Here is a 21317-nt window from a genome sequence, read left to right on the forward strand (position 1 = left end):
GTGGTGATTGGTCAGGACGTCCGCGGCATCCTCCACTCCGTGTTGCTTGTAAATTCTAAAAGGCATAATCAGAAAGACCAACACACACTCACCAGACCAATTCCCATGCAATCTTCGCCGGATTCTCATATCTCCACACAACCATACTAAATCCGCCCTACTGAATTTTGTGCATTCAGCTGGCTGCCTGTATAATTCCCATTTACATTTGTCAACTTTATGTTTTAGATAATTTTAGAAAATTTTTAATACGTTGTTCAGATCCAGGTGGGGCTTTAGTTTCCAGTGGATAGAGACCAACCTCTGTCCAACTCAGTTCCTCAACTTTTGCGCCTGTTTTCGCCTTCTCTTTGACAGAGGAGGTTTCCACCAGTCGCTTAACAATTACTTGTTTCAATTCTCTATGTGTTAAATTAGACATTTTAGACCGCTTTAAACAACCTTTCGAGCAAAACCTGTAACACGTATTAAGAAAAAGACAAACTGGTTTTAACGAGACACACCCTAGAACAGAAGATTCCTGCCTAGTCGAAGAATACGAGTATTCTTTTAACATTCGCTGGCACAACTCAGACAAAAGAACATAAACCTCAGTACAACAACAGTGTCTACTGGAAACAAACAATTACTTCACCGCGACCGACAATGGCCCTATGGAAACAAACATATACTTCAGGGCAATCGACAGTGATCCCCTGGAAACAAACAATTACTTCACCGCGACCGACAATGGCCCTATGGAAACAAACATATACTTCAGGGCAATCGACAGTGATCCCCTGGAAACAAACAATTACTTCACCGCGACCGACAATGGCCCTATGGAAACAAACATATACTTCAGGGCAATCGACAGTGATCCCCTGGAAACAAACAATTACTTCACAGCGACCGACAATGGTCCTATGGAAACAAACATATACTTCAGGGCAATCGACAGTGATCCCCTGGAAACAAACAATTACTTCACCGCGACCGACAATGGCCCTATGGAAACAAACATATACTTCAGGGCAATCGACAGTGATCCCCTGGAAACAAACATATACTTCACAGCGACCGACAATGGTCCTATGGAAACAAACATATACTTCAGGGCAATCGACAGTGATCCCCTGGAAACAAACAATTACTTCACCGCGACCGACAATGGCCCTATGGAAACAAACATATACTTCAGGGCAATCGACAGTGATCCCCTGGAAACAAACAATTACTTCACAGCGACCGACAATGGTCCTATGGAAACAAACATATACTTCAGGGCAATCGACAGTGATCCCCTGGAAACAAACATATACTTCATTATTTGTCTCTCATACTGCATTAACCCTTCCTGCTATATAAAATTCCACTTCAAACAGTTCAAACTGATCAGAGCAGACGGTGCATACACATTACATCTAACATTTTCTACACTTATTCTACTTCATCATCGCCGCATGCTAGAGAGCCTTCAAATTTTCTAAATCACATTTTTCCCAATACAAAATCACCAATCCACTATTTATTATTTACTCTGCCATACTTAAAATAACAACAGCTCTGCTATATCAACTTCCATCAGTCCCACGAACCCCTGACTTATATTATTTATTCATTCAGATTTTTTCCCCAACTTTTGGTCACTGGTACTAACACACCTCCTGCTTCTAACAATACAGACTCCATTTCCCACAATCCAACAGACTCTCACATGACCATCTCCTGCTCCTAGTCAGCCAATCCCTCATGCTCATCATCACCAGCGCTTTGATCCACTTTGGCTTTCTTGAATCACATTAAACTCTACTTAAATAGCTCCACTTAGTTAACTGTCTACTATTATCCTGTTGGAAAGCACAGAATTTTAAAGTTAGTTCAATCAAAGTCTGGTGTTAGCTGGACCTGTAAACAAATAATGTCGTTAGTGAGCAGTGGAAGGTGTACAACAGCTTTGTCGGCCGTTTCACCTCTGGCATTGTCCTGTAAAATTGGAACAAAACTTTAGAATATGCACAATTTACAAAATGGCTCTCTGTTTGGGCAGCAGAATTGCATCCACAAGTTGTGCAACAAGGTATGGTGGGCGATTTCCAAATTTAAATTAGTCAAAACAAGACACTCTCCCACCAAATACAACCAATTGTTCGATTCCATATGTGAAAGTTTAGTTCATAAACATGCCAGTCTAGGGGCTGTTATTAGAGCATGTAGTTCAACAGTTTAAGCCAATAAATTGAATAGGAGCGACAATGACACAAAGTATCATTTGCTAAAATTTTAACTAAGCCCACTTGTTTCCTGTCTGTTGCAGCATCTCTGGATGCAAATCCTTTCACAAACATTTCCATTTCAGGATTCCTATCAGGCCCAGAAAAAATAGATAGAGTAATATAGTCCTGATGTTCACCATCTTCCCTGTAGTGTATGAGATATGAGGTTGAGTGAGAATACTATTGATTCTGTCTTTTCTCGCTCTTGACAGGGTAAAGGCTGTGGAAATCAAAAATGCAGTCACACCATGACTTGTATTGACAATAAGAGGATGACATGACCAAATGTGCTGTTTAAGCTATGGTACAAGGGTACAGCTCTCCACTCCCCCCTTTTCTGAAAAAGAACTGCATTTATAATGCCATTCTTTTCAGAAACATCCAAATAGAAAGGGTCAGAGTATTTCGGTTGTTGTAGGTCACTGGCTAAGGTCAGTTGCTGTTTTAATTCAATAAAAGCAGCCTCAAGGGGCTTGGCCAACTCTACTTAGGTTGTTAGGTTTCTTTGACCTAACCTTGTAATTTCAGCCCTCAAAGGTGCAACCACGCCTGAGTAATTAGGGATGTAGTTCCTGGAATAACCTGTCAAGCCAAGAAAAGACAGAAGGTGACTCACGGTAGTTGGCTTCGGGTGATTCAGGATGCAACCTCTGGTGTCCGCAGTCAGGTATTGACCCTTGCTGGAAACCCTCCATCCTAGAAATGTCACGACAGGTCGGCATATCTGCAGTTTGGCTTTGTTGACTTTGTATCCTGTAAACTTCTGAACCCTGCAACAGTCTATGAAATCTCACTCTTTACAACTACACAATATTTTAGAAACAGTAACATATTAGCTTTTACCTTTTACTTGTATTCAGCATTTGTACACAGAGAAAAACACGACATCACTCACAAATAAACACAAGCTTTGACAGTATATAATCTAATATATCAACACATGTCTTAATCAGAGGTGGAAAGAGTACCAAAAAGTGTATTCAAGTAAAAGTACTATTACTTTAATTAATCTTTACTTAATTACAAGTAAAGTTACTACTCTAAAAACCTACTCAAGTAAAAAGTAGAAAGTAACTCATTTAACATGTACTCACCGAGTAAACAGCAGGGGGTCTCCTCTGTGTAATGTAAACGGGAGTGGATACAAACCTCAACAGTAGTTTTTAATTCAAATGTAATAGAAGAAACGTTGTCCTTAACTCAAATGCAATAAAAGAAGCATGTTGATGCAACACTTAAAACAGTTAGGGATGTGTAATGCGTCATTTCAAATGACAAAACTTTTTCAAACTGTATAACCACTAGCGATGTGTCGCAAAATGATTCGAATCTATGAACCGGCTCTTCTAACCGAAACAAAGGAATCGACTCTTCCGGGAGTCGCCATGTAAATACGCGGCTCTTTAAAAGGAACCGAGACAAACGAATCGACTCCCCGTCGTAAAATTTACTGCAGCAGTTCCCCAGCCGCGATTTCTTTACCGTTTTTATATTGTTCAGTAACAGATGTTATTTAAAATGTAGCAATTACTAATACAAAACATACTCAAGTAAAAGCAAAATTACAGTCTGTGTAATGTGCTTTAAAAACTACTTTGTTACAGTAACCAGTGCGATCAGAGCGGTAACACTAAGCACTGGCTTCGTGTATGTATGTGTATTGATCGAATTTGTTTAAAATCATATCCCCGCTATTGAAACATTCTCCACTTGCGACATATTGATGTCGAATTATTGTCCAGCATTGCCCCACACATTAAAACAAAAAAACAAAAAACAATATAACAATCTCTCAACAATACATGCAAAGCTCCTAACACGATTAACAAGCGCTGGGTTAGTCAAAAATTTTAATCTTATCCACTATAACCACTCTGATTAAGGAGATTTTCCTTAACTATTTGTGAAAATGTCTTACTCCTCTCAGTGGAGAGGGGTAATACTTTTCATGCATGGATGAATTCTACTCTAAGTGCCCCCTTTCCTAGTTTAAGCACCTTAAAGTTGAAGAACGCTACCTACCTTAAAACACACTTAGTAAGGTACCATAACAAATACTTGTCTTAACTCACAGTTATCTTAAGATTATAAAAATAAATTAGATTATAAAATTAACTGCAGCACTTACCCAATCCAGGCGTACAAAGACAAAGATAGCCGATGGACAAGAGATACGGCAAGCTGCGCACATAGAACCAAAATGGCCGACGGACAGAAACACGTTGCCCATTCAGAGCCAAAATGGCGGAGACAGAAAACCACGCTGCGCTCTCTGGTCCAAAATGACCGCCGAACAAAAGAAACCACGCTGCGCAACTCAGAGCCAAAATGGCGGACAGACAGAAAACACGCTGCGTTCTCTGGTCCAAAATGGCCGATAGACGGGAGACCACGCTGCATTCCCAAGTCAAAATGGCGCCGACAGACAAAAGAACACACTGCGCTGCCAGAGCTAAAATGGCGCCGGCGGACAAAGGAACCACGTGTGCCAGATGGCGGACAAACAAAAGGTTACATACAAATACACACAGAAACACTGACAAACAAACTCCCGATGTACTATTTTCGAACCGAATTTAGAATTTAGTAGTCTAATTAACCGAACCCCGCTTCCATAACAGACAAGTCCGAATTTAGAATAATCTTATTGATCAAATCTCGTTCCCAGCACCGGCAGATTCTTTCAAGATTAAACGGCACTCCGCTTCCATAACAGACAAGTCCGTATATAGGACAATCTTATTGATCGAATCCCGTTTCCAGCACCTGACAGATTCTTTCAAGATTTCCCACACGAATTACGAATTCCGCTTCCATAACAGACAAATTCGTTATAATTTAGAACTATCAAATTAATCACGCCCCGCTTCCATAACAGACAGGCTAATTAAAATGTAGAACAATTCGAATTAGACGAGTCCCGCTTCCATAACAGTCAGACTCCCCTTTCCCTCCAATAGTGTTCCATACACAATGGCACCCTTTAGCATTTATTTTAACCGGTCTGGTTCAACCTCAGCCATCAGGAAACATACATTTTTAGCTTCGGCATATATTCACAGTTTTAAACTATCTAATGATACTTTAGTAATTTAATCAGACACTTACGGATTCTGAGATTCAATTTCATACTCAATACGCTAAATAATAAATGCATCTAATATATTCAGAGAACATCTGTTTACCTTGTAGGCGCGCCTTGTATCGAGTACAAAATATCCTCAGAACCTCCGGTCTTTAGCTCAGTCAGCTGAATTAATTCTGATGCAATTCTCAGACCTCTACGAACCATATCCTCTGCTACCATTTGTTAGGATGAATCTTTTGGTTCACGAGGTCCTGAAGAAAGCAGTCGGGAAGTCCAGAAAGTACTCTACAAAACACTTTATTAAGTGTAAAAATGATCTGTGAATATATGCCAGAGCTAAGCTGAACAGCGCTCTTTTCTCCTGCAGTCTAGACACACAACCACAAAAGCAAGAGTAAGACCTGAGCCCGCCATCCTTTTTTAAACTAGTCTAGGCTCCTCCTCCGCCGCTGCTGTTGGAGCCAATGAAATGTGCTAAAAAGCCCCGGGCTCCGCCTCCCCCCTTCGGTATGAGTCAGGGGGGGGGATCCGGGTCACGGCGCCATTTTGAACAATAGACCATGCGGCCTGGATGTCGTAAAACTTGGACAGTGCCGTAAAACTTCCCATATTGAATTTATGTTTAATAATGATGTTATGTTAAAAACCTAACAACTCACATATTCATATACCTAAACTGTAATGATAAACACATTGATAAGTCACATTTATTTAATTATTCATTTAGTTTAGAAAGCTGACCTCCGCCACATGTCATCCTCCTCAGGGGTTTTTTCGCTACAGGCCAATCACAGTGTTTTACTGCCGCCTATTGGTCATGTGGTTTTCACGTGTTGTCAAAGCACATAGGATACAATTTGTGTAATTTGTAAAAAAAATCGACTTTACTTCAAATGGGATAAAGCTTTCAGCAAATTTAACCTTCAATGTCCCTTTTAATCTTAAAAAAAATCAATAAAAGCTCAAATTCAAATAAAGAAGACCCCGACAGCAACGTCATGTTTAAAACCATGCCCTTTTGTCAGATTAGGCTACGTTTTGCTTACATACAGCGCCATTTATCCACTTTAATATAGCATAAGTGTAGCGCTTATTTTGTGACTCTTTTAATACTGTTTGTTTCTCACACAGCTGCCGCGATGAAAAATCCAGTGCTGCCAGCGCAGACTGTAGCAGAAGCGGAGAACTGCTTAAAAGATTACTTGCGGCTGGCACCAGGAAGGAGACTTTAAATTACATTTTATTTAGTAGTTAATTGCTATTTTTGTTTTGTTATTTGTGTTCATCGTAATTATTATTAATATAATGTATAATTATAATATAAGGAACAATAATAAATAAGAATGTTACTACCCCTGATTATAATGTCTGTTGTTTATAGATATATTATCTGTATTATCTATTCTTCTTCTTCTTATTATTATTATTATTATTATTATTATTATTAAAGCAGTACATGAGAGGGGAGAGCACACACACACACACACACACACACACGTTCAATTACATTCAGACGCTGTATTTTAGCTATACTGTACACATAAGTCTGGAATGCAGCGTGTGAACGCAATTTCAGCATCCAGGCCTGATATTTAGGAGATGTATTACAGATGAATAAGCGCTCTATTAGATGGTCTCGGATAGCTCTCATAAGCGTCTCTGAGACGCAGGCATGATGATGACGTAGTAAGATTAATCTGGAACGCAGCAGCTGAAGATCTTCCACGACCCACCAGCGACGTATCAGAGACGTATTGCAGATGAGCAAACGCTCTATTAAATACGTATTCCAGACCAACTGGGTTACATCCAACAGACGTCTCTGAGATGTATATGTGCTATCAGGGTATAGACATGAAACTTGGATATAACTTAGAGTAGTCAGTGTACAGCTTGTATAGCAGTGTAGATTTACTGTCTTCTGAAAATAACTCAACACACAGCCATTAATGTCTAAATAGCTGCAACATAAGTGAGTACACCCCACAGTGAACATGTCCAAATTGTGCCCAAATGTGTCGATGTCCCTCCCTGGTGTCATGTGTCAAGGTCCCAGGTGTAAATGGAGAGCAGGGCTGTTAAATTTGGTGTTTTGGGTACAATTCTCTCATACTGGCCACTGGATATTCAACATGGCACCTCATGGCAAAGAACTCTCTGAGGATGTGAGAAATAGAATTGTTGCTCTCCACAAAGATGGCCTGGGCTACAAGAAGATTGCTAACACCCTGAAACTGAGCTACAGCATGGTGGCCAAGGTCATACAGCGGTTTTCCAGGACAGGTTCCACTCGGAACAGGCTTTGCCAGGGTCGACCAAAGAGGTTGAGTCCACGTGTTCGGCGTCATATCCAGAGGTTGGCTTTAAAAAATAGACATGAGTGCTGCCAGCATTGCTGCAGAGGTTGAAGACGTGGGAGGTCAGCCTGTCAGTGCTCAGACCATACGCCGCACACTGCATCAACTCGGTCTGCATGGTCGTCATCCCAGAAGGAAGCTGACGTGTGGGAGGTTTCATGGCTAAATTGGACCAGTCTGGTGGCCAATCTTCATTAATTGCACATTGCACCAGTAAGAGCAGAGTGTGAAGGTTCAATTAGCAGGGTAAGAGCACAGTACTGTTTTCCCCACATCCGGGAGAGTTACGGTGTGGAGAAGCCCCAAAGAAGCGTACCACCCAGACTGTTGCATGCCCAGAGTGAAGCATGGGGGTGGATCAGTGATGGTTTGGGCTGCCATATCATGGCATTCCCTTGGCCCAATACTTGTGCTAGATGGGCGCGTCACTGCCAAGGACTACCGAACCATTCTGGAGGACCATGTGCATCCAATGGTTCAAACATTGTATCCTGAAGGCGGTGCCGTGTATCAGGATGACAATGCACCAATACACACAGCAAGACTGGTGAAAGATTGGTTTGATGAACATGAAAGTGAAGTTGAACATCTCCCATGGCCTGCACAGTCACCAGATCTAAATATTATTGAGCCACTTTGGGGTGTTTTGGAGAAGCGAGTCAGGAAACGTTTTCCTCCACCAGCATCACATTTTGCTCTGAGTGACTGAAATTAACTAAGGAAAACAAAACACACGTGTGGCGTGTGAAAAAGTTCAGTTACATTAAATATGTTTCGATTTTAACGTGAAATTTAGCAAATAAATATTGGTGTATAATGAATAGTAGTGCATTAGACCACATTTAAAGAATAATAAAAATAGCTAATCAAATTGTTATCAAGAGCCACCCATAAAGTCATAAAGAACACTTGGTCTAGTACTCATAGTGTGATTCTATTTGGTTGTGTACAGACCACTCTTTAAATATAATAATAATAATAATACATTTTATTTATATAGCGCTTTTCAAGATACTCAAAGACGCTTTACATAAGACAAATAATCAAAACAAATACGTACATACACCATACAAATCATAGTACAAAATCAAAATAGTACATCAACATCAAGAATAATTAAGATAAAAACAAAGAGAGCAGCATAAGACAGTTCATTAAAAATTAGCTAAATTATGAAAGAGAACAACAAATATAGAACAATTTCTTAAAATTAGACAGAAACAGGACAGATTTACATGCAATCAGGAAACTGAAAACTTTACAAGTTTTAGGATCTAGGACTTCACATTTCTGTCGTGATCTAAGTATAAAAACTATTAAAAAGAATAGCAAAAATAAAAGCATTTATTTTGTGTTGTTACAAGTTAAATGCCACTCTGAATAGATGAGTTTTGAGAAGTGACTTGAATTTGGACAGGTCAGGACAATCTCGTAGGTGTTTGGGGAGAGCATTCCATAAAGATGGAGCAGCTATGGAAAAGGCCCTGTCACCCCAGGTCCGGTGCTTGGTCCTAGAGGGTATGGACAGTAGGTTAGCCTCAGAAGAGCGAAGGCTACGGGAGGGAATGTGCTGATGGAGCAGGTCGGTGAGGTAGGATGGGGCCTGATTATGGAGAGCTTTGTGAGTGAATAGAAGAATTTTGAATTGAATGCGTTGAGCAACGGGAAGCCAATGAAGTTTTTGTAGAACAGGTGTAATATGATCACGGGAGCGAGTATGAGTAAGGAGGCGAGCAGCTGAATTCTGGATATACTGAAGTTTTTTTAGGATTTTGTTAGATGTACCATAAAGGATGCTATTGCAATAATCAATTCTGGATGTAATAAAAGCATGAATCAAGGTTTCGGCGGCAGAAAAGGAGAGTGATGGACGTAGACGTGCTATGTTTTTTAGATGAAAGAAAGCAGTTTTGGTGATGTGATTTACATGGCGGTCAAAAGAGAGGTTGCTATCAAAAATTACACCAAGATTTCGGATGTTAGAAGACGGAGACAAAGTGTCATTATCAATGGTAATTTGAAAATTTTTTGTGGTTTTTGCCAGGGTTGTAGGACCTACGATGATCATATCTGATTTTTCACAGTTTAATTTGAGGAAATTAGCTTTCATCCACAATTTCATTTCAGTGATGCAATTTGTCAGAGTGGAGTGAAGTTCAGTATTAATGGATTTGGAGGAGATGTAAAGCTGAATATCATCAGCATAGCAGTGGAAATGTAAACCATGCCGACGTATGATGTCACCAAGGGGGAGCATATAAAGAATAAACAAAAGGGGACCTAACACTGAGCCTTGGGGAACGCCTTGGGACAGTGGAGCAATGGCAGAACTACAATTGTTGATATTAACAAACTGTTGTCTGTTTATGAGATATGACCTTAACCACAAAAGGGCAGTACCAGTGATGTTGACAGAGGATTCAAGGCGGGACAGAAGAATGGAGTGATTAATGGTGTCAAAAGCTGCAGTAAGATCAAGGAGGACGAGAATATTAATTTGTCCAGAGTCTGAGGAAAGAAGAAGGTCATTTGTGACTTTGAGGAGGGCTGACTCAGTGCTGTGCTGGGGGCGGAAACCAGACTGAAATGATTCAAATAGATTATTGGAATTTAGGTGATCTTTGAGCTGTGAGGCAACAACACGTTCCAGTATTTTCGACAGAAATGGAAGATTGGAAATGGGCCGAAAGTTACTCATAATGTTAGAGTCAAGTCCAGGTTTTTTAAGTATGGGAGTAACAGCAGCCAATTTGAGTGATTGAGGGACTGAGCCAGAACTAAAAGAGGAATTGATTATCTCTGTGATAAGTGATGAGATAACTGGAAAACAACCCTTAACAAGTTTTGATGGAGCAGGATCCAAAACACAAGTGGAGCTTCGCATCCCTGTTAAGATCTCAGATAGGTCCAAAAGAGACACAGGTGAGAACTGAGACAGAGGCTGGGTAATAAATTGAGATGAGATAGGCGGAGAAACAGAGATGACAGGGGAAACTGTCAGAAAATTGTGGATATTCTCAACTTTTGTTTGAAAAAATGAGAGGTAAGAGTTACACTTGTCAACTGTAAAGGAATTGGTAGTATTGTCAATTGGTTTGAGAAGTTTATTTATTGTGGAAAAGAGAGTCTTAGGATTTGTTGATCCAGCATGTATGAGTTCGGAATAGTAAGTGGATCGGGCTGCCGTAAGAGCGTCTTTGTAATGTTGAAGATAATCAGAATAAATCTGATAATGTACTGTTAGACCGGTTTTCTTATAAAGTCTTTCAAGCTGGCGTTTACGGGATTTCATTTGGTGAAGCTCAATTGTGTACCATGGTGCGGAATGACTAAATGAAACAAATTTGGTTCTCAAAGGAGCCAGCTCATCAAGACATGAGGCGAGTATGTCATTATAGTAATCGACAAGGTCAGATGAATTACTAGACAGTACAGGACAGACAGACATCTTTTTAACAAGAGAATCTGAGAAAGCAGAGGGAGAGATATATTGAAGATTCCTGAAGGATATTTTACGTTTAGCTCTAGTGATGGGCCTAGTGACCTCAATGTCCATGATGATTGTCAAATGATCAGAGACAGTAAGGTCATGGCTGGACGGCTGATGAACTAGGACACCAGTAGAGCAGACAAGGTCAAGAGTATGACCTTTTTTATGAGTTGGAAAATGTATATGTTGTGTGAAATTAAAACACTGTAACAATTCCAAAAATTCCCTGGCAAATTTACAGTTGTTGTCATCAATATGGATGTTAAAATCACCCATAAGCAGTACAGAGGATGAGAGGGCACTAAGCTGGGTTAAAAAATCTGAAAAATCAGAGAGAAAGGAAGCGTTTGGCTTTGGCGGACGATAAACTACAGCAGTGACCAGAGGAGTAGGCCCTGACAACTTGAAAGCCAGGTGTTCAAAAGAAAGAGCAGCAGGAAAAGACAAAGTGGTTATTTTAAATATCAATAAAATTAACAAATCAAATTATCAAATTCCACCCATGCACTTATGTCTTAGTCTTGTACTCATTGCACTGCAAGCATCTGTATAACCAAAAATAAATCTATTGTATGTGTGAGCATACTTGGCCAATAAAGCCTGATTTTGATTCTGATGGTGTGATTTTGGGACATTTTTACTGTAGGAATTTCAAATAATGGGATGACAAAGTTGTGTAAAATGTAATTTGGTTGTGTTTACACCACTTTTAAACATCATTTAAAATAGCCAATTAAATTGTTATCAAGAGCCACACATGTAATCATGAAGAACACTTAGTTCTTCATCCTCATGAAGTGTTTCGAACGGCTAGTCATGCAACACATCAAATCGGTCCTTCCCCCCTCTTTGGACCCCTTTCAGTTTGCATATCGGTCAAATCGATCGACTGATGACGCCATCTCCACTGTCCTCCACTCAGCCCTTACTCATCTGGACTCTAAAGACTCGTATGTACGAATGCTATTTATAGACTTCAACTCTGCATTCAATACGATCATCCCCCAACAGCTCATTCTCAAACTTGACAGGCTGGGGCTGAACACCTCACTGTGCAACTGGCTGTTAGACTTCCTAACTGGAAGACCACAGGCAGTACGGGTCGGCAGTAACACATCCAACACCATCACTCTGAACACGGGGGCTCCCCAAGGATGTGTGCTGAGCCCTCTCCTATTCACTTTGCTGACCCACGACTGCACACCATTGCACAGCTCCAACCTCTTCATAAAGTTCGCGGACGACACGACTGTGGTGGGTCTCATAAAGAACAATGACGAGACAAACTACAGGAGTGAGGTGAGTCAACTGTCCCAGTGGTGCAAACACAACAATCTTTCCTTAAACGTTGAAAAAACGAAAGAGATTGTTGTGGATTTCAGAAGATCATGCACACAACATGCTCCTCTGACCATCAACGGTGCTGCTGTGGAAAGGGTGAGCAGCACCAAGTTCTTGGGAGTGCACATCACTGAGGACCTCTCCTGGACTAATAACACAACATCTTTAGCCAGGAGGGCTCATCAACGTCTCTACTTCCTCCGCAAGCTGAGAAGAGCCAGAGCTCCAGCCCCCATCATGTGTACCTTTTACAGAGGTACCATCGAGAGTGTCCTGACCAGCTGCATTACTGTGTGGTACGGCGCCTGCACCGCGTCCTGTCGCAAGACCCTCCAACGCATCGTGAGAGCAGCTGAGAAGATCATTGGCACCTCTCTCCCCACCCTCCACGAACTTCACAACACCCGCCTCACCCGAAAAGCCCTCTGCATGGCAGGTGATTCCACCCACCCACTGCACAGCTTCTTCAGTCTGCTGCCATCAGGAAGGAGACTGCGGAGTCTCCGGGCCAAGACCAGCCGACTGAGGGACAGCACCATCCACCAGGCGGTCAGGATCCTCAACTCGCTTCCTGTTCTGCCCCCCCTCTCACGAACCTAACCCCCCCCACCCCCCCATCAATACCATAACTTACATCCCCATTTATCTTTTCAACGCACATATCACTTTAATCTACAATATACAGTGCCTTGCAAAAGTATTCGGCCCCCTTGAACTTTTCAACCTTTTGCCACATTTCAGGCTTCAAACATAACGATATGAAATTGTAATTTTTTGTGAAGAATCAACAACAAGTGGGACACAATCGTGAAGTGGAACGAAATTTATTGGATATTTTAAACTTTTTTTAGAAATAAAAAACTGAAAAGTGGGGCGTGCAATATTATTCAGCCCCCTTGCGTTAATACTTTGTAGCGCCACCTTTTGCTGCGATTACAGCTGCAAGTCGCTTGGGGTATGTCTCTATCAGTTTTGCACATCGAGAGACAGAAATTTTTGCCCATTCTTCCTTGCAAAACAGCTCGAGCTCAGTGAGGTTGGATGGAGAGCGTTTGTGAACAGCAGTTTTCAGCTCTTTCCACAGATTCTCGATGGGATTCAGGTCTGGACTTTGACTTGGCCATTCTAACACCTGGATACGTTTATTTGTGAACCATTCCATTGTAGATTTTGCTTTATGTTTTGGTTCATTGTCTCGTTGGAAGATAAATCTCCGTCCCAGTCTCAGGTCTTTTGCAGACTGCAACAGGTTTTCTTCCAGAATGGTCCTGTATTTGGCTCCATCCATCTTCCCATCAATTTTAACCATCTTCCCTGTCCCTGCTGAAGAAAAGCAGGCCCAAACCATGATGCTGCCACCACCATGTTTGACAGTGGGGATGGTGTGTTCAGGGTGATGAGCTGTGTTGCTTTTACGCCAAACATAACGTTTTGCATTGTGGCCAAAAAGCTCAATTTTGGTTTCATCTGACCAGAGCACCTTCTTCCACATGTTTGGTGTGTCTCCCAGGTGACTTTTTATGGATATCTTTGAGAAATGGCTTTCTTCTTGCCACTCTTCCATAAAGGCCAGATTTGTGCAGTGTACGACTGATTGTGTCCTATGGACAGAGTCTCCCACCTCAGCTGTAGATCTCTGCAGTTCATTCAGAGTGATCATGGGCCTCTTGGCTGCATCTCTGATCAGTCTTCTCCTTGTTTGAGCTGAAAGTTTAGAGGGACGGCCGGGTCTTGGTAGATTTGCAGTGGTCTGATACTCCTTTCATTTCAATATGATCGCTTGCACAGTGCTCCTTGAGATGTTTAAAGCTTGGGAAATCTTTTTGTATCCAAATCCGGCTTTAAACTTCTCCACAACAGTATCTCGGACCTGCCTGGTGTGTTCCTTGGTCTTCATGATGCTCTCTGCGCTTTAAACAGAACTCTGAGACTATCACAGAGCAGGTGCATTTATACGGAGACTTGATTACACACAGGTGGATTCTATTTATCACCATCAGTCATTTAGGTCAACATTGGATCATTCAGAAATCCTCACTGAACTTCTGGAGTGAGTTTGCTGCACTGAAAGTAAAGGGGCTGAATAATATTGCACGCCCCACTTTTTAGTTTTTTATTTCTAAAAAAAGTTTAAAATATCCAATAAATTTCGTTCCACTTCACGATTGTGTCCCACTTGTTGTTGATTCTTCACAAAAAATTACAATTTCATATCGTTATGTTTGAAGCCTGAAATGTGGCAAAAGGTTGAAAAGTTCAAGGGGGCCGAATACTTTTGCAAGGCACTGTAACATAATCGTTTTTGCACTGCCGTCGTAATTAAACTGGTTTTTAATAAAGACTTCATAATCTGCACTGCCACTTTAGTGTTTTTATATTGGGACTTCTATTTTTAAAATTCTTCAAGTGGTAATTCTTACTTCTATATTTTCATATTTGTGTCAGTGTGTATATATATTTGCGCTTCAGAGAGTGTTTATCCTTATTCTATTTTATATTCTTTTATTCTAGGTTATTGTTAATTAATGTTTTATGTTGCACCATGGGTCAGAGAGTAACGCAATTTCAATCCTCTGTATGTCCTGTACATATTGCAGTTTTGACAATAAAGCAACTTTGACTTTAGTACTCATTGTGATTTTGAAAAATTTTACTGTGCAAATTTGAGGTTATGTGATAAACTTGAGTAAAGTGTTAATTTGGTTGAATACAGACCATATTTGAAGTACAATAAAAAAAAAGCAAAACAAATTGTTATCACGTGCCACCCATACAGTCATTAAAAACACTTAGTCTTGTACTCATAGTGTGATTTTGGGACAGTTTTAAAGTACAAATTAGGGTTGGGCGGTATGACGATATTACCGTATACCGCGGTATTCAAAAATGGTGACGGTATTTTTTAAATGTGAAGCGCCAAATTTCTGCTTCAGGTTTACCTTGAAAACGGAGACTTTAGGACATGCGCGCATCCACAGTAAGGGAGGGGTGGGAGGGGTAGGCGGTTGGAGCTCGCTGATTGGCTGTGGGGTGCTCATGTGTAAGGTGATGACACAGAGAGACTAGTGAAGAGCCACACTGGCTAGCGTTAGCTGTGAGCTAACAAGCAAAAACTGAATAACGGCTCGTCTTTTAATTTTTCAAAATCAAAATTCTTTATCAGTTCAACCGGAAATGAACACAAGCGCGTGCATGCGCGGACATGTACTTATTTACTAAATATATCTTCAGTGTAAATCGAGCACAAGTGTTGAGAAAAGGAGCAAACAGTAATAATAACGTTACGCCCAATCCGCTGTTCTGACTCTTGTCTGCCATAGATTTTCCTGCCTATGTAAGAACTATTTTTTCCTAAATAAAAGCGCTATATTAAGAAAAAAGAACGTCTCACCTGTCGTGTAATGTGAATTATAAAATATATTGTCTGGCCCTTTAAGAATGTTAAGTGCACTATAGGGCGTAGGGAGCGAGTGTGTAGGGAAGAGATCGGATTTGTACCGTTTCCGTGCTCGTGTTTTGCACTGAGCTTGTGTGACATTTAAAGTAGCGTTCTCGTTAACCACTCAAATGTTTGGACTTTGAATTATTTTAACATTATATATACTGTATCTCTCAGGTAGCTTTAGAGAGGACTACAGTCAGTACTAGACGTTCTTCTAAGCAGTTTCTCTAATGTCATGTTTTGTTTTCCAACATGTTTCTCTAACTCTGTTCTTTCTTTCTAATATCTTTTGTAATCTGTTAATCTGAGTTTGACTGTTTCCTGTGTATTACAGTGTTACAGAGACCAGTGGGGTGATTCTCTATTCTGTGTAATGTTTGGATTCAGGAATAAACAGTAAGCTAGTTTGCATGTTCTCCCTCACTACATCCATAAACCTCCTCTTTGGCCTTCCACTCCTTCAGCCTGGCGGTTCCATCCTCTGTACCCCTCTCCCTCTATAACTCTCATCCCTCCTCTGCACATGCTCAAACATTCTCATTCTCACCTCACTAACTTCAAAACATCCCACCTGCACCATCATTATAATAAACTCCTTCCTGATGTTCTCCATCCTCGTCACTACCAATTACAATCACAGCATCCTCATCTCTACCTCCTTATACTGTAGCTGCTCTCACCTCCTCCTTTCTACTCTTCATTCTCCTTATAGCTGCTCTCACCTCCTCCTCTCTACTCTCCATTCTCCTTATAGCTGCTCTCACCTCCTCTTCTCTTCTACTCTTCATTCTCCTTATAGCTGCTCTCACCTCCTCCTCTCTACTCTTCATTTTCCTTATAGCTGCTCTCACCTTTTCTTACTGGCAGAAAACAGCAGGTGAGGCTGGAAAGTTCCTCAGGGACCCAAATCATAGGTACGGGTGCTCCACAGGGTCGTGTACTATCCCCACTACTCTTCTCACTGTACACAAATGACAAATTTTTTTTAACAATGTAGAAACAGAACTGAGGTAAATGTTGATATTCTCGATGTAGCTGAGCACAGAATTTCAGTTAGCAATCAATGCTAACATTAATTGTTGTTATATTAGCAATATGAAGTAGTTTAACAATGTACAATCAGAACTGAGGTAAATATTGATATTCTCCATGTAGCTGTATACAGAATTTCAGTTAGATCAATGCTAATGGCAATTATTATGTTAGCAATATGAAGCAGTTTTTTAACAATGTACCAACAGAACTGAGGTAAATGTTAATATTCCCATTATAGCTGAGCACAGAATTTCAGTTAGCGATCAATGCTAAACATGTTTTTATTGATCTGAAAACAGGACAGAAGCTTTAAGGAATCAATAATGAGACGGAGGATTAAGGTTCAATATGTAGATATTTTATTAACAAACAAGCAATAACAAGCAAAATACATAAATGACACATAAATGATTATAACAATACAAATCCATACAACACATAGCAAAAGTAAAAAATCAAAAACAACCTTACAGATCAGCTCTTCATCATTCTGCAACCTCAAACTGGACACTAATCAGGTAAATAATAATAATAACATCCTACACTAAAAGAACATGATTGTTTGGGTTTACACTGTTTGATAATGTTTTACATCTTTGACATTAATGTCATGTTGCACATTATGGGTTTGGATTGATGCATCACTAAATATTGAGACTTTCACTGTTTCACACTAAGGTGTTTCACATGGAATTAAACTTTTAGCATGTTAGCAAAGTTTAAAAGTTCAGTTTACTGGAGGGCAGAAAATTCCACAAATGGTTGGATAAAGCATCGACTCTGATCTTTCATCCCAAGTGATTTTTTTACTTTTTTTTTTTTTACAACCTTTCTGGGGGTAAGGGACTGTTATGTTCCAAGGAACTATTTTATGTGCGGTAATGCGGCACTATGTTTTCCTTTTGAGATCATGGATTGTTACAGTTTATGAAAATGTGTTGAGTGAGTCTGTTAACAGAGAAATAATAATTTTATAAAACATATTCGTGAAAGTTCATGAACTTACTGTATTGCATAGTTGTTCATTTGTTAGTGTGTTAAGTGTAGAAAACACAATAGGGACACCAGACACTGGTACAAGAAGGAACAAACCCTTAATCAACTCTTCCTCTCTGTACATGCAAATCAAACATCCTTCACTCTGAAATCCCAAATCTCGACTTTCAAAAACCAGAGATGATTTACTCCCCTCAAACCAAATATAAACACACTTATCTGGAATTCCAGTGACCTGAATCTGGGACCATGATCTGTCCAACGTAGAAAAGAACTCAGCTAATGATTGTTAACTTGTATAAACTTGTCCCTTCGGTACATGAAGGGAGGTGTTATATTGACGTTAGCGTGCTGTGCTACTTCAATTCATTGGTTTTAATGGCAACATGCTAAACCCGATGTAATCACTGTCTAAGTAACGTGTTCGAATAACCTGCCTTATAAGTCATTGACTCATTAGAATCCTCTCTACTGAGGCAGCTCCCTAGGTTTTTCGAACACACCCATAGTGTTAGGAATGATGTTATACCAATATTCTCTACACAAAGCTAAAGAACATTTGTACTGCATGCATAAATCACATACAGTGAGGAAAATAAGTATTTGATACACTGCCGAAGTTTTCCCATCTACAAAGAATGGAGAGGCCTGTATTTTTTTATCATAGGTTACACTTCAACTGTGAGAGACAGAATCTAAAAAAAAAAAAAAGCCAAAAAATCACATTGTATGATTTTTAAATAAATAAAAACAAAATTTATTTGCATGAAATGAGTATTTGATACAATGGAAAAACAGGACTTAATATTTGGTACAGAAACCTTTACAGAGGTCAGACGTTTCCTGTAGTTTGCACACACTGCAGCAGGGATTTTGGCCCACTCCTCCATACAGATCTTCTCCAGATCTTTCAGGTTTCGGGGCTGTCGCTGGGCAACATTGAGTTTCAGCTTCCTCCAAAGATTTTCTATTGGGTTCAGGTCTGGAGACTGGCTAGGTCACTCCAGGACCTTGATATTCTTCTTACGGAGCCACTCCTTTGTTGCCCTGGCTGTGTGTTTCGGGTCATTGTCATGCTGGAAGACCCAGCCACGACCCATCTTCAAAGCTGAGGGAAGGAGGTTGTTGGCCAAAATCTTGCGATACATGACCCCAAATTTGTCCCTGGTGCCCTTAGACAGTTCAAACAGGTGCAATAAATACAGGTAATGAGTGCAGAATAGGAGGAGCTTCTTAAAGAAAAACTAACAGGTCTGTGAGAGGCAGAATTCTTGCTGGTTAGTAGGTGATCAAGTATGTATTTTATGCAATAAAATGCAAATTAATTATTTAAAAATCATACAATGTGATTCTCTGGACCTTTTTTTTTTAGATTCTGTCTCTCACAGTTGAAGTGTGACCTATGATAAAAATTACAGGCCTCTCCATTCTTTGTAGGTGGGAAAACTTGCAAAACCAGCAGTGTATGAAATAATAATTTTCCTCGCCGTATATAAATAACATCAGATTGTACCAAACTGAAAACATATATTTATATAAATTTCACCATGAAAATGTGTGAAAAAAAAGTTATATAAGTAACATTTGTGCCAAATTTAAAGAAGTACAATGTACGGCATGTTTTAAAACGAAGGAAATAATCAATGTTGCGAATGTCAGGAGCGAGCACTGAAGCATTTCACTCACCTTTCACACCTGTGTTAATGTGACGTGACAATAAAGTGATTTGATTTGGAGAGAGTTCCAGAGATGTGGGGCAGAGTATTAACTGATAGCATTCACTTAAATCAGGCTTTTTCAATTGCAAACCTTTTTTCCCCAAAACTCACTCACTCACTCAGGGAGGATTTATATTTTATATTTTATAATTGAGTTTGTTTGGCACAATCTGATGTGTCACACTTGTGTCTAAGTGCTCATGAATAAGCAAAGCAGTTCCCACACTGTGAACATCATTTCTGTAAAATGTGAATGCGCTTGTGTCTTCTTAGATATTCCTGTCTATTAAAACTCTTCCCACATTGTGCACACTGATAAGGTTTCTCTCCAGTGTGAATGTGCTGGTGTCTTTTTAGTTCACTCTGTTCATTGAAACTCTTCCCACACTGTGAGCACTGATGTGGTTTCTCTCCAGTGTGAATGCGCTGGTGTGTTTTAAGATGACTCTGACGATTGAAACTCTTCCCACACTGTGAGCACTGATACAGTTTCTGTGAATGCATGTGAATGCGCTGGTGTTCATTAAGATTACCCAGTTGATTAAAACTCTTATCACAATGTAAGCACTGATACGGTTTCTCTCCAGTGTGAATGCGCTGGTGGGTTTTGAGAGCACTCTGTTGACTAAAGCTCTTTCCACACTGTGAGCACTGATACGGTTTCTCTCCAGCGTGAATGTGCTGGTGTTCTTTAAGATTACCTCGTGTATTAAAACTCTTTCCACACTGTGAGCACTGATACGGTTTCTCTCCTGTATGAATGCGCTGGTGTGTTTTAAAACTGCTCTGATGATAAAAACTCTTTCCACACTTTGAGCACTGATACGGTTTCACTCCAGTGTGAACGTGCTGGTGTTTTTTCAGCTCATTCTGTTCATTAAAACTCTTCCCACACTGTGAGCACTGATACGGTTTCTCTCCAGTGTGAATGCGCTGGTGTTTTGTGAGATCACCCTGTCTATTATAACACTTTCCACACTGTGAGCACTGATACGGTTTCTCTCCGGCGTGAATGTGCTGGTGTTCTTTGAGATTACCCGGTGTATTAAAACTCTTCCCACACTGTGAGCACTGATATGGTTTCTCTCCAGTGTGAATGCGCTGATGTACTTTGAGATGACTCTGTGTATTAAAACTCTTACCACACTGTAAGCAGGAATAAGGTTTCTCTCCAGTGTGAATACGCTGATGTACTTTGACAGTACCCCGGGTACTGAAGCTCTTCCCACACTGTGAGCACTGATACGGTTTCTCTCTAGTGTGAATGCGCTGGTGTCTTTTGAGAGTACTCTGTTGAGCTAAACTCTTCCCACACTGAGAGCACTGATATGGTTTCTCTCCAGTATGAATGCGCTGGTGTATTTTGAGATTACCCTGTGTATGAAAACTCTTTTCACACTGTGAGCATTGATACGATTTCTCTCCAGTGTGAATGCGCTGGTGTATTTTGAGAGCACCCCGGGTACTGAAGCTCTTCCCACACTGTGAGCACTGATAAGGTTTCTCTCCAGTGTGAATGCGCTGGTGTTTTTTTAGATACTTCCGGGTACTGAAGCTCTTCCCACACTGTGAGCAGACGTTTCCTTCTTCCTGTG

The 21317-nt window shown here is 40.4% G+C and overlaps 2 pseudogenes; one reads left to right on the top strand and one right to left on the bottom strand.

The window, feature by feature from the left end:
• Window positions 1-21246, bottom strand: part of LOC134300509 (zinc finger protein 585A-like) — a 45066-nt pseudogene extending 23820 nt beyond the window's left edge.
• The window catches only part of LOC134302895 (uncharacterized), a 657104-nt pseudogene that overhangs the window by 260676 nt on the left and 375111 nt on the right, over window positions 1-21317 (top strand).

This window comes from Trichomycterus rosablanca, chromosome 2 (genome assembly GCF_030014385.1).
Source record: "Trichomycterus rosablanca isolate fTriRos1 chromosome 2, fTriRos1.hap1, whole genome shotgun sequence".
Taxonomy (NCBI): domain Eukaryota; kingdom Metazoa; phylum Chordata; class Actinopteri; order Siluriformes; family Trichomycteridae; genus Trichomycterus; species Trichomycterus rosablanca.